General features: G+C 43.5%; 1 long non-coding RNA gene across 3 annotated transcripts in view; it reads left to right on the top strand.

The window, feature by feature from the left end:
* Positions 1–13,166, top strand: part of LOC120313879 — an 87,477-nt gene that overhangs the window by 48,564 nt on the left and 25,747 nt on the right. For 2 of the 3 annotated variants that reach the window (XR_005558279.1, XR_005558281.1), the window contains exon 2: positions 1,643–1,824. This is a non-coding gene — a long non-coding RNA (uncharacterized LOC120313879). Of the gene's footprint in view, positions 1–1,642; positions 1,825–6,139; positions 6,261–13,166 lie in introns of those variants that run through there. The other variant, XR_005558280.1, reaches the window with a different exon arrangement.

The raw sequence follows: 13,166 nt of genomic DNA, 5'->3' as shown, positions 1-13,166 counted from the left end.
TTTGAAACTTTCTGGACTTTGCATCCCCAGCACAGGATACCTTAAATCTATCATCTGTCTTCAGTGTGAAGTTAAAATGAAACACATTTGAAAAAGAACTTCATTGCAGGTTCGTGGTTAAATATGATGTTGCATTGACAGGCTAAAATCATGAGTCGGACTTTTGGTGACTAGTTCTTGGATGCTAAGTGAAAGAAAGCATTCTTGTAAACATTTTATTCTAGATACAATTCTAGGCCTCTCTAAATAAGCAGGACTCTTAATACATTATTATGTGCTGAAGTCAAAATGCTAGCAATAGGGAGAGGAAGAGGGAGTGTCATTCGGAAGTACAGTTGTCATTTTGTTAGACTGAATATTTCTAGCCACCTCCTCACCACATAGTAGGGAACAATTTAACTTCCTCTATAATTCTGTTACTTTAGGACAGAGTTTCTCATCAACCTCAGCAACTTTAAGACATTTGGATTTTAACTCCCAGTTGGGGAATTTGCTAGTTGGGAATTGAATCAACATGCTTAAAGTTACTGAGGTTGATGAGAAACATTGTTCTAGGGACATGGTGGAAATTCAAGTCTCTCCCATCCTAGTAATGTTGGTAAGAGAAGACAGGTTGATTTAATCTCCAAGCAAATGTTGTGTCATGGTTCCGACAGATGAAACTCTTCAAAGAACTTTGAGGCATTGTTTACCTTAAAGAATCTTTATTCGAACAGCATAGCTTCGGCACATACATAAACAAAGCCAAAATCTGAATCCCCCTCCTCTTGGCACATAGTATCAAACACAATTCCCTCCTCTAATTAACAGTCATAAATCACATTCTCCAATTAGTTTGAAATGCAGGCTTTCCCTCCTGTTCTCCAATCTGGCCATTTCTTATCATCTCTTATTTCAAGCTCTGAATTCACACATCAGTACAATATTGTTATGTCTAACTAGCTCCCATCACATTCCTCCTCCTCCCCCAGCATCATGTAATTCTAAGAATAAAGCATAAGAAAGAAAATATGTTATCAAAGCAAGAACATCCAATGTTAGCAGTGTTGACATCTAGCTGAAGAAATATGAAAAAGGGCGGTGATGTTCTAGCAATTGGGAATATATATATATATATATATATATAAATTACATTAAAAATTGAAGAATAGCGATTCCTGGGTACATACATTTCAGTAAAAAAGGAAGCAATCACCAGGAAATATGTTGGTTCCTCTTTTTTGACTGAGTTCTTATGTTCTTCAATGTGTGCACTTATTCTTCTGTTGGTTTGTCCGATGTATGTGTTGGGACAAGCATGCCTGGGATTTCATATACTCCTTGATTTTCTAACTCAATTTTATCTTTGGGGTTTCTTAGGATAGTGGATATTTTTCTGTTTGTGCAGAATGCTGTTTTGATGTTGTGTTTATGGAGGATCTTACTGATTCTGTCTGTGGTGCCTTTTATGTATGGGAGGAGGGCTTTGCCGTTTTCTTGTTCTTTGTCTTGGATTTTAGTGGGGGTTTCTTTTTGGATTAGGTTTGTAATCTTATTTCTTTGGAAATATATATAAAACCATGTATGGATGTTGGTGTCACTCTCCAGCCTCTCTTATTTTTATGAGTTTTGTTGACAGTCTTTCTGTCTGTTTCCTACCTAGACCTAAAACTATACTGAGCACCAATGACTAGGGGTTGATCTACACTTCCTCCTACTGATGCCAGCATGAGGACGTGCCACTTACCATTGTGGGAGAGCAGAAATGAGTGATGTCATCCTCAATCTACTCCAAGTTGACTGGGAGAGTAACTACTGCCCAGATTTTTTAGTTCCATTTGAAAGGTAATATTTTTTTCCCTTTCCACGTGTACAAGCAGAAGACTTTGCTTGCTCAGCTTCATTCTGTCTCATGCAAATGCCTCCATTCTACTTTGCTGGTGTGTGCCATAGCAGATATATATGTCCCCTCCACTCCTAGAATCATAGAATAATAGAATTGGAAGGGACCTAGGAGGTTTTCTAGTCCAACCCCCTGTACAAGAAGGAGACACTATACCATTTCAGACAAATGGCTATCCAGTGTTTTTTTTGGGTTTTTTTTTTTGAAAGCCTCCAATGATGGAGCGCTCACAACTTCTGAAGGCAAGCTATTCTACAGCTGTTAGGGAATTTCTCCTTAGTTTTAGGTTGTTTGTCTCCTTGGTTAGTTTCCATCCATTGTTAGACATGACAATCCTGCCAACAATATCCATCCTCTGCCTTTGATGGTCATTTCCAACTGGGGTGGTTCACTGCCATGAAAACCTGGACATTTGGACTCTTCTTTCTTCTTTCTTCCGAGGTGGCTCAGCAGTTAGAGTGCAGTACTGCAGGCCACTTTAGCTGACTGTGTTCAGCAGGTCAGCGGTTCAAATCTCACCAGCTCAAGGTTGACTCAGCCTTCCATCCTTCCAGGGTAGGTAAAATGAGGACCCAGATTGTTGGGGGGCAATGTAAATATATATATACATTGCTTACTGGTGTACACCGCTTAGAGAGTGCTTGCACTTAAAGCGGTATATAAGTCTCATAAAATAAATAAATAAATAAATAAATAAATAAATAAATAAATAAATAAATAAATAAATAAATAAATATATTACTTAAAGTAAAACAAAATTTTCAGTAAATGGAATTGTGAAATACTGGCCAAATTTTTATTGTTGTTCCTTTTCATGCCTTTAGAGGTGAACTGCAAAATGCTGGCTATATTTTCATTTCGTTTTGTTTTGCTTTGTTTCCTTTAACGGGGTAAAATTGACAGAGTTCTGCCAAATTTCTCTTCCAGCCCCCGCAATTGGAAGAGCAATGAAATGGCAGCTATTCTTTTTCTTTTTCATTTTTTTAATCCATCCTCAAAAGACATGTCTTTAGAAGGGAAAGCAATTGCCATTGGCTTTCCTGATATGGGGCTGGAGGGGGAAAAAAGTAGGGAAATCTAGCAGTTAACAGCTGTGTAAACACCAAGCTGTTACTCTAGCAAAAGGGGAGAAAGGGACTGAAATGCAGAAATGGATTTCTTAAACCAAATTAATTTGCAGTGGTGTTATGCATGGGAGACAAGCAGCTGAAAGCTACATAAGGTTAAAACTTGGCCTTTCATAGTTTTATCTAGAACTGTATCCATTTGCATGCAGATTATAAATTCTACTTTTGAACTACTGTCCTTCCTTTTTACCTTCCCATTTAATAATTTGGATTTTTTTTAAAAAATTCAAAATTGATGTGTACTCAATCCCCATTATATGACCTTCCAAGGCCCTTCTGTCATTGACTACTGAAAATGGTTAGCTATTTTGATCAGGAAAATACCTGAAACCTGTCAAATAAGCATATTAGCAAAACAAAGAAATCTTAAAATCTGGCCTCAAACGTATCTGTATTCAGGGGTGAGGTAGCCTTGTCCGTTTTGCAAAATTAATGACCTGTCCCAAATGATGAGATTTCTGGCAACCATAGGTTTTCCCTGTTCTAACTAAGGAATAAAATGGAATAGGATTTAGCTGCTTGGTTGAATTAAGTAACATAATTCCTGCCAACAGGTGAGCTAAAAATATTTTTTTTGCTTCAGACTGATAACATAATTTTTCAATGATGGCACAGAATGCATTTTTTGTGTGCAACCTTTGGATAAATCACTCAGCTGATGACAGACTTTTGCCTACTTCTGCAAAAATTGGTTTGCAAATTTCACAACAGTCCAATAAAAATCAGAGAATTACAAAATAGAGAAATGTATCCAACATCCTAATATCCTCGGATGATCATTTATCACCCTGGTTGTATCTCACATCTTTATTGGAACTGGTGGACTGTTCTCAAGAATGACTCAAGTGCTTTTTTTTTTTTTTTAGACATGTTGAAATCCATTTATAAGCAGGTGTAATTATAGGAATGGCAAGATTATAACAATGAATTACATCAAGGGTTGGGTTATTTTGAAATAAGGGAATTATAAACAGACATCTCAAATGCTTTGGTACAGTGTGTAGTGGGGTGCCCCAGGCCTCTGTTCTGGGCCCAGTGAATGGTTGTAAGTTGAGGACTACTTGTAATTAATTTGCTTAAAGCAGCCCACCAACATTATAATTATTCCTTTTCCCATTGCTTGTTACTGATCAAGTGGGCAATTTCAATTGCCAATTAACTGTATAGCCAAGACGCAACCAGCTGCTTATCCTGGTGCCAAGAAGTGGTAGCTCCTTCAGTCCTCAAAGGTCAAACAACATGTGATTAGCCCCAGGGCTCTGTTCTGGGCCCAGTGCTCTTCAACATCTTCATCAACGACTTGGATGAGGGGATAGATGGGGAATTCATCAAATTTGCTGATGACACCAAGCTGGCAAGAATAGCCAACACTCCAGAAGATAAGCTTAAGATATAGGAGGATCTGGACAGACTTGAACACTGGGCACTATCTAACAAAATGAAATTCAATAGTGAAAAAAATAAGGTTCTACATTTAGGCAAGAAAAACCAAATGTACAGGTATAGTATTGGGGGTACCTTGCTCAATAGTAGTAACTGTGAGAGGGACCTCGAAGTCCTAGTTGACAGTCACTTAAATATGAGCCAGCAGTGTGCTGCAGCTGCCAAAAAGGCCAACATAGTGCTAGGCTGCATTAACAGAGGGATAGAATCAAGATCACGTGAAGTATTAATATCACTTTACAATTCCTTGGTAAGGCCACACTTGGAATACTGCATCCAGTTTGGTCACCACGATGTAAAAAAGATGTTGAGACTCTAAAAAGAGTACAGAGAAGAGCAACAAAGATGATTACGGGACTGGAGGCTAAAGCATATAAGGAACGGCTGCTGGAACTGGGTATGTCTAGTTTAATGAAGAGACGGACAAGGGGGGACATGAAGCAACAGATGGAAACTAATCAAGGAGAGAAGCAACCTAAAACTAAGGAGAAACTTCCTGACAAAACAATTAACCAGTGGAACAACCTGCCTCCAGAAGCGATGAATGCTCCAACACTGGAAGTTTTTAAGAAGAGACTGGATAGTCATTTGTCTGAAATGGTATAGAGTTTCCTGCCTGAGCAGGAGGTTGGACTAGATGACCTCCAAAGTCCCTTCCAACTTTATTATTATTATCGATCATCGCAGTCAGCCAGATGTTCAGACTGGATTTGGCATTTTGTCTACCTATCGAGTCCATACCCAGGACCTGGGATAGGCAGATGTGGATGTTTGATGGTATTACAGATATCGTCGCAGGATGGAAGCAGTTCCTAGTAAGGCCGCCTTTTGCAATTGACTAGGAACTGCTTCCATCCTGCGACGATATTATTATTATTATTATTATTATTATTATTATTATTATTATTATTAGTATAAAAAAATGAAATGAACAAAACAGTTAATGACAAGCAAATGATAATTATTTAGTTGTTGCATGGTATCATAGATATTGGATAGGTTTGACATGTTCAGGAAACATAAAACAACAGGTCAATGGTAAGGTAATACCCTGAGAAATAATATAAGTTATTTATTGTGGCCAAAAATAAAAAGCCAAAGTGCGTAAAACTGTTAATGACAAGCAAATGATAATTACATAGTTGTTGCATAGTATCACAGATGTTAGATACATTTGACATGTCCAGGAAATATGAAATAGTTCAGTAATACTCTGAGAAATAGTATTAGTTATTTATTGTAATCAAAAATAAAAAGAAGAAATGCATAGCACTTTTAATGACAAGAAAATTATTATTTAGTTGCATAGTGTCATAGATGTAGGATAGGTTTGACATGTTCAGGAATTATGGAACAACACTGGTTCATTGGTAAGAATACTCTGAGAAATAGTATTTATTGTGGTTAAATAATGTCAATTTCAAGAAAGATTAAAAACAGACAATCTGACTGTACACATTCTGCAGACAATATAGCAGAACTTAGGAAAAAGAGAGAGAAGTCATTCTGGTAGTAGAACAGAACAAATCTCAGTGTCCTGGAAATTAACTGTTAATGGAAACATATAACATGTGCAACTGTCCCTATAGAGAACATAATACAGGAAAATGACTATGGTTTCAATTAGATCCAGCTTACATGGATATAGCTGCTTTTTATATGGAATTTTCTTATATTTACCTTCCAGTGTGGTGGTTGGCAACATGTTAAATGTGCTGATGTCTTCAACAGTTGCTGGAATTGGGTATGTCTAGTTTAATGAAGAGAAGGATGAGGGGGGACATGATAGCAGTGTTCCAATATCTCAGGGGCTGTCACAAAGAAGAGGGAGTCAAGCTATTCTCCAAAGCGCCTGAAGGCAGGACAAGAAGCAACAGATGGAACTACTACTACTACTACTACTACTACTACTACTACTACTACTACTACTACTACTATAACTTGTTTTCCAAAGGACCAGAAGGCAAGACAAGAAACAATGAATGGAAACTAACCAAGGAGAAAAGGAACCTGGAATTAAGGAGAAACTTCCTAACAGTGAGAACAATTAATCAGTGGAACAGTTTGCCTTCAGAAGTTGTAGGTGCTTCATCACTGGTGGTTTTTAAGAAAAGACTGGACAGCTATGTGTTTGAAATAGTACAGGGTCTCCTGCTTGAGCAGGAGGTTGGACTAGAAGACCTCCAAGGTCCCTTCCAACCGTATTCTGATCAATCGATTTCAAGCATTTAATTTAACTTATATATCTAGCGGTACTGAAAGTAATAAATTGAATACCTAGACCAGGGGTAGGCAACCTTGGCTCTTTTATGACTCGTGGACTTCAACTCCCAGAATTCCTGAGCCAGCATGGCTCAGCTTGGAAACCTCTCCCTTTCCCCCTCAGCATGGCTGGCTCAGGGATTCTGGGAGTTGAAGTCCACGAGTCATAAAAGAGCCAAGGTTGCCTACCCCTGACCTAGACAGATTCCTCTTATCATACAAAATTGCACATTTTGCTCCTTCCTTTTTGAGTTTCTGGCCCAAAATGTGCCTTGTGTTCTGCAAAATGTATTCTGATTCAAAAATAGTTTGGAATTAAGTGATAGCATCTAGCATAATCTTACTGTTTATATGCAAAAGGCTTATATGATGATAATGGGCAGGTATATCCCTTCAAACTTTTTACTTTTTGTTATGATTCACTGTAGTTATATACAACATATTCTAAGGATCCTTGCAGTGCATTCAAGATACTATATATAAAAAAAGAAGCAACGATTGTAAATAACTTCTGTTGTTAAAAAAAAAAATCACTATCTGGAGTTTTACTACTTTTATTCTGTTTGGCCAAAGTAGCAATTTGGGCACACAATAGTAGTGTCTATAATAGAATAGAGCCTATTTCAATCTGTGAACCAGATAAAGACAACTCAGATTCTGAACACACAAAGCCTGGAGGGGTTCTGTTGAGTCCGTGGCGGGAAGCAGACACGAGAAGCAGTTGAAGTTCTCAGTTTTCTTTATTCTGCGTTCAGCTTACAAGTAGATGGCTTCAGCAGCTCCCAAAACCTCCCAACTTCTTATATAGACATTTCCCGGGTAAATGCGATACTTTTCCCGCGCCAGCACCCACGCATGCGCATGGTGCTGGCGACAGCCTGTCTGGTCCCGGGCAGCTTTGCACCTGCCCAGGACTGCCTGCAAACGCCCGAGCCGTTTGCAAGGCTCGGGACATAACACCCCTTTCCCCCGGGCTAAAACTACTACCAACATATAATCATTTATTTTATGCAGTGTTCTGCTTCTCAGTGCTCCTATCGTTACCTGGCTTTTGTTTAGCCAGCAATGTTATGTAATCCTCTAAGTATTTAGGAGACTTCTTTGCTCTCTGTGACCTTCTCAGCTCTGGGTTACTAGCATGAGTTCCCTGACTGGAGGGAGATGTGAGCCTGTTCTCCTTATTTTGCCTTGGTGCCTTCCAAGGACTGTGCCCCGCTGCCTGGCCTGCTTGCTCGCCCACCGGGCTCGTCAGGCCAGGGCTTCTGTCACTTTGTGACCTGGTTGACCTGCCTAGCTGTAGACCCTCGGGCCCCTTGAAGTGATAGCCACTGCTGGGCGTCTCTGTTGAACCTCCTAGGTCCATCCAAGACCTGTCAGGAGGCTGTCCATTCCCTGAACCCCGTTCTGTGTCCGGGCTTGTGTGGGTTTCTGTACTTTCCCAAAACTCAGTTACTCCCTGATTTGGGCTAGAGGTGTTGTAGTCGGGACTTGGTTCCTCGACCACCTCCCTGTATGTTTGACCCCCTGTAGGATTTGGGGTAAGGTCAGGCCAACCTTGGGGATTGTGTGCCAGCTCTCTTGCGGGGAATGATTTGTTGGGATGCCCCCGGGTATCCTCCGTGACTGGAGTGCTGTGTGATGTGTGTGGAAAGTGAGTATGCCCCCGGGGTGACTCCCTGGCTGGAGTAGGCGTGGATGCCTGGTAATTAGGTAGGCTCATAGAATTCTTGTTCGGAGCTCTCGCGGAACCCTGGGATGGGCCGTTTGTAGCTCCATCAGTGGAGATGGGCAGCAGCTCGTGCCCTTCCCTTTGCTCCAAAGGGTCCCCCTCCCCCCCTGGAAAAGACCCAGGAGTCTCATCTGAAAGTCCCGCCTAGGGCGGAGTTGGTCGATGTGCCGACGCAGGACACGACCGTTGTCCAGGGCTACCTCGTAGGAGAGAGGACCTGTGACCCTGGAAATAGAAGCGGGGACCCATGTATGACCAGGCCCGTAATTGCGAGCCCAAACCGGGGCACCCACAAGTAGTTGTCTAGGTGCCCTAGGATGTGAGGTAGATGAAGGCAGTCTGTCCGGATGCAACCGGTCAAGTTTAGTAGTAAGTTGACGCCCCCAACGAAGTTCAGCTGGGCTTCTCCCTGTAGAAGTGGACGGTGTGGTGCGATAAGAAAGGAGAAAGTCAGCCAACCTGTGATGCCAGTCCCCGTAGGTGAGTCTTTTCAATGCGTCCTTTGTGATGCGCACCATACGTTCAGCCATACCGTTGGTGGACGGGTGGAAGGGTGCAGACGTGGCATGACGAATCATGTTTGCCTGTAAAAAAGCTTGGAATTCGGAGGAAGTGAATTGAGGGCCGTTGTCGGACACAATGACATCTGGCAGCCCGTGTGCAGCAAAAATCCCCCTCAGTACCTGAATAGTCTTTGCAGTGGTGGTGGATGAGACAGGTACAACCTCAAGCCATTTCGAATGGCTGTCAACAAGGACCAAGAAGAACTGGCCCTGAAAGGGTCCAGCGTAGTCAATGTGCACCCTAGACCATGGGGACTGTGTTTCCTCCCATCTATGCACGGGAGCTTGGGGCATCTCTGGGCGAGATCGTTGGCACAGGTGGCATGCATGCACCTTAGCCTCAATATCTTTATCTAAACCAGGCCACCACAAGTGGCTGCGCGCAAGAGCCAGGATGACCCTCGTGGAGGGATTCTAAGACCCTAGTCCTCATTGAGGTGGGAATGACAACTCTGTTTCCCAAAGCAGACAACCCTGAGAAAGGGACAGCTCGTTCCTTTTGGACCAGAAACTCTGAAACTCAGGACTAGGGCAGTGCTCAGGCCAACCAGACAAAACCCAGGAACGGACACGTGAAAGTGTGTGATCTGTACCTGATTCAGCGGCAACATCCCTGGCACTAAGAGGGAGCTCGGGCAAGGCTTGGATTGATAGAATGTTGACAGCTGGCGCAGGGTCAGCTTCTACTACTGGCAGAGGCAATCTACTGAGGCCATCAGCATGGCCCATTTCTTTTCCAGGCTTGTGGAGTAAGGAAAAATCATATGCAGACAAAAAGATAGACCACCTAAGCATTCTAGGGGAAATGATTTGGGGAGTCTGCTTACGTGTGGTAAACAGTCCCAGCGAGGCTTATGGTCAGTGAAGACCGTGAAGTGCCTGCCATATAGAAAGTCATGGAATTTTTTAATTCCAGCAACAACAGCCAGAGCCTCCCTGTCTATCTGAGTGTAGTTGCGCTCAGCAGAAGACAATGTTCTGGAGTAATATGCAACAGGAACCTGAGTTCCATCAGACCTGAGGTGGCTCAGGACAGCTCCAACCACGTAAGGGGACGCATCACAAGCGATGCACACAGGAAGAGACTCGTTGAAATGTGCAAGTACACTGTTAGAAGTGAGCAAAGCCTTGACTTTGTTAAAACAACCCTCATGCGTTTGTGACCACTGCCACACTGCTTGCTTGTCTGTGAAGAGGCTCAGCTACACTAGCTTTTTGTGGAAGAAAAGAATGTAGAAATTCAGGAGGCCCAGGAAGGCCTGAAGTTCGGCCTTGGACTTTGGCCTAGGTGCTTCTAAAATAGCAGTCAGTTTGGATTCAGCAGGGTGAATCCCAGCAGCATCAATTTTGAACCCCAGAAATTCAGTAGAAGGCACCCCAATCAGGCATTTGTCTTTTTTGAGCTTGAGGCCTGATTTCCTGAATCTTAACAGAACAGCTCTTAGCCTTTCAGCTAGAATGTGTGTGGAGTCTCCTGCAATTAAGACATCATCAAAGTAGGGGCAAACCCCCGGTATGCCCCGCAGTGTGTTTTCCATTACGCTTTGGAAAATCCCAGGAGCGACATTCACTCCAAACTGCAGCCTTTTTACCTTAAAGGCTCCCTGTGGGTCACAATGGTCTGAGCTATAGCAGCATCATCATCAACAGGCAGCTGTTGATACGCTTGAGCTAGGTCAAGCTTTGCAAAAACGCGCCCCCCTTGAGGGAGGCCAGAATATGACTGACCACAGGAACAGGATAGGCATGTTGCTGCAATGCCTTATTCAGAGTGCATTTGTAGTCAGCACAAATGCGAATGTCCCCATTTGCCTTTAGAGGCGTGACAATGGGGGTCTCCCAAGGACTGGAATCAACAGGTTCTAGGATTCCCTGTTGAATCAGTTTGTCTAACTCAGTGTCAATTTTACTCTTTAAAGCAAAAGGGACCCTTCTTGCTTTAATTCTAATGGAAGTGACAGTGGGGTCTAGCTTTAAGGACACAGGGGGTCCTTTGAATGTGCCCAGCTGGGGGCTGAAAACATCTGCAAATTCTTTGCAGACTTCCTGTAGGTCGAGTGTTTGTAAACTGTTGAGTCCTGTGACGTGTATCCCCAGGGCCTCAAACCAATCGAGTCCTATGAGACTCGTTCGTTCACCCCCTACTACTAATAAGTCTAGTGGACCTTCAAAACTCTTGTATTGCACGTTAAGGGTGGCCTCCCCCTTAACACACACTCTTGAAATTTGAAAATCTGTTAACACAATGTCAGAAGGCCTTAACTTGGCCTGAGTTCCACTACCGGAACAAATCTTCCTAAATGTATGCAAGGAGATAATTGAAAAGGCAGACCCTGTGTCTAGTTCCATAGATAATGGAACCCCTTGTAGCTTCACCTTGAGTGACAGCTTTTTCTTAATGGGCTTGTGTGTGCCTGTCCTACGGATGCTTCTTCGCGAAGCGCAAAACCCTACCCTATTCTGGCTGGGGATCTGGTACCTTTCAGGCGCAGTTCTTCCTGAGGTTGTACCTTTCGTCGGCCCAGACACACAGCTGCAATGTGTCCTTGTTTGCCACATGCCCGGCAGGTAGCGGAGCGGAACTTGCAGTCGGTTCTCCTGTGGCAACCTCCACAGCCGATGCACTTGAGCGGAGCTGAAGAGCTTCCCTTCTGTTTTTCTTCCGTCGTGGGGTGGAGACGGTCGACTTCCTCGTCCGGATCCTCCTCAGAGTTCCTTTGGGCGTCTTCCTGGTGCACGGATGCAACCTCTGGACTGTTTCTGATCGGCCGCATGTTCTTGACAGCGCCGCCTGCTGCTTCTTCTGCGGTGACTTCCCTTAAGGCATCTTGGTAGGACAATTCTTCTTTAGCGAAAAGTCTCTGTTGTAGATCTCGATGCCTTAACCCGCACACAAATCGGTCCCTCAGTCGTTCTTCGAGGTCTTTGAACTCGCAGTGCTTGGCGGCCTTCCGTAATGCGGCGATGAATTCTTTGGCCGACTCACCGGGCCATTGATCCCTCTGCTCGAAGGTGTGGCGCCATGCGATGACGGACATCTTGGGGTGGAAGTGCTCCTTCAGTAGCTTCTTCAGATCTGCGTAGCTTACAGACTCTACTGGAACAGGTGCTGCAAGGTTTTCTGCGATGTCGAAGGCGTCTTGGCCGCAAACACAAAGCAGGGTGGCAGCCTTCAAGCTCTCTTCCCTCACTTGGTTTGCCTTGAAGTAGTTCTCCACCCTGGCTACGTATGACTCCCACCGCTCTGGATGTGAGACGTCGAATTCCGAAAGCCTTCCGATTTTCGCCATCTTCAGGAGACGGGTCTATCAGCCAGCCTACCCCCGAATGCGCACTGGATTGGCGGGTAGCTGCCGAGTCGACGCCGTTCCGCCGCTCAGGACTCACTTGGGTAAGCTTACACTTCTTCCTTTCCAGGCGGTGTAAGGCAATCCCATCCTCGTCGCCAGTGTTGAGTCCGTGGCAGGAAGCAGACACGAGAAGCAGTTGAAGTTCTCAGTTTTCTTTATTCTGCGTTCATCTTACAAGCAGATGGCTTCAGCAGCTCCCAAAACCTCCCAACTTCTTATATAGACATTTCCCGGGTAAATGCGATACTTTTCCCGCGCCAGCACCTGCGCATGCGCACGGCGCTGGCGACAGCCTGTCTGGTCCCGGGCAGCTTTGCACCTGCCCAGGACTGCCTGCAAACGCCCGAGCCGTTTGCAAGGCTCGGGACATAACAGGTTCAATCTATTCACCAGGAAAAATAGGCGAAAATATGCTCTGAAATGGGGTGATAAGTCTTCAAAATAAGGTTGCTGATAACAGTTCTTGCAGGCAGCTCTCGTGTCCATTTTCTTTGTTTGCAGCAGATATTTTTGTGGACTTTTCTACAGGATTAAATTAAGCCAGATTTTTCCTACAGGAAGCCCAGACATAGCTCTGTTGTAAGGCATATTGCAGATTGCCAGTATCACTAATTAAAATGGTGAATGAGAAGGTGAAACAAGAATGTTCTTCTGTTTAAGATCTTGGAGAACCAGACAAGCCAGAACTGAGATATTTGCAAGTCATGAAAAAAGTTGGTGTTGGCTGAAAGATCAGCAAAATGACGAGTGGTGTGTCACATTACATGACAGGAAGCAAATGAGGGAATTCTTTTATCTTAAGGAAGAAAC

This window comes from Crotalus tigris, unplaced genomic scaffold (genome assembly GCF_016545835.1).
Source record: "Crotalus tigris isolate CLP2741 ecotype Arizona unplaced genomic scaffold, ASM1654583v1 scf7180000018809.685583, whole genome shotgun sequence".
NCBI lineage: Eukaryota > Metazoa > Chordata > Lepidosauria > Squamata > Viperidae > Crotalus > Crotalus tigris.
This window is presented reverse-complemented; position numbering and strand designations above follow the sequence as displayed.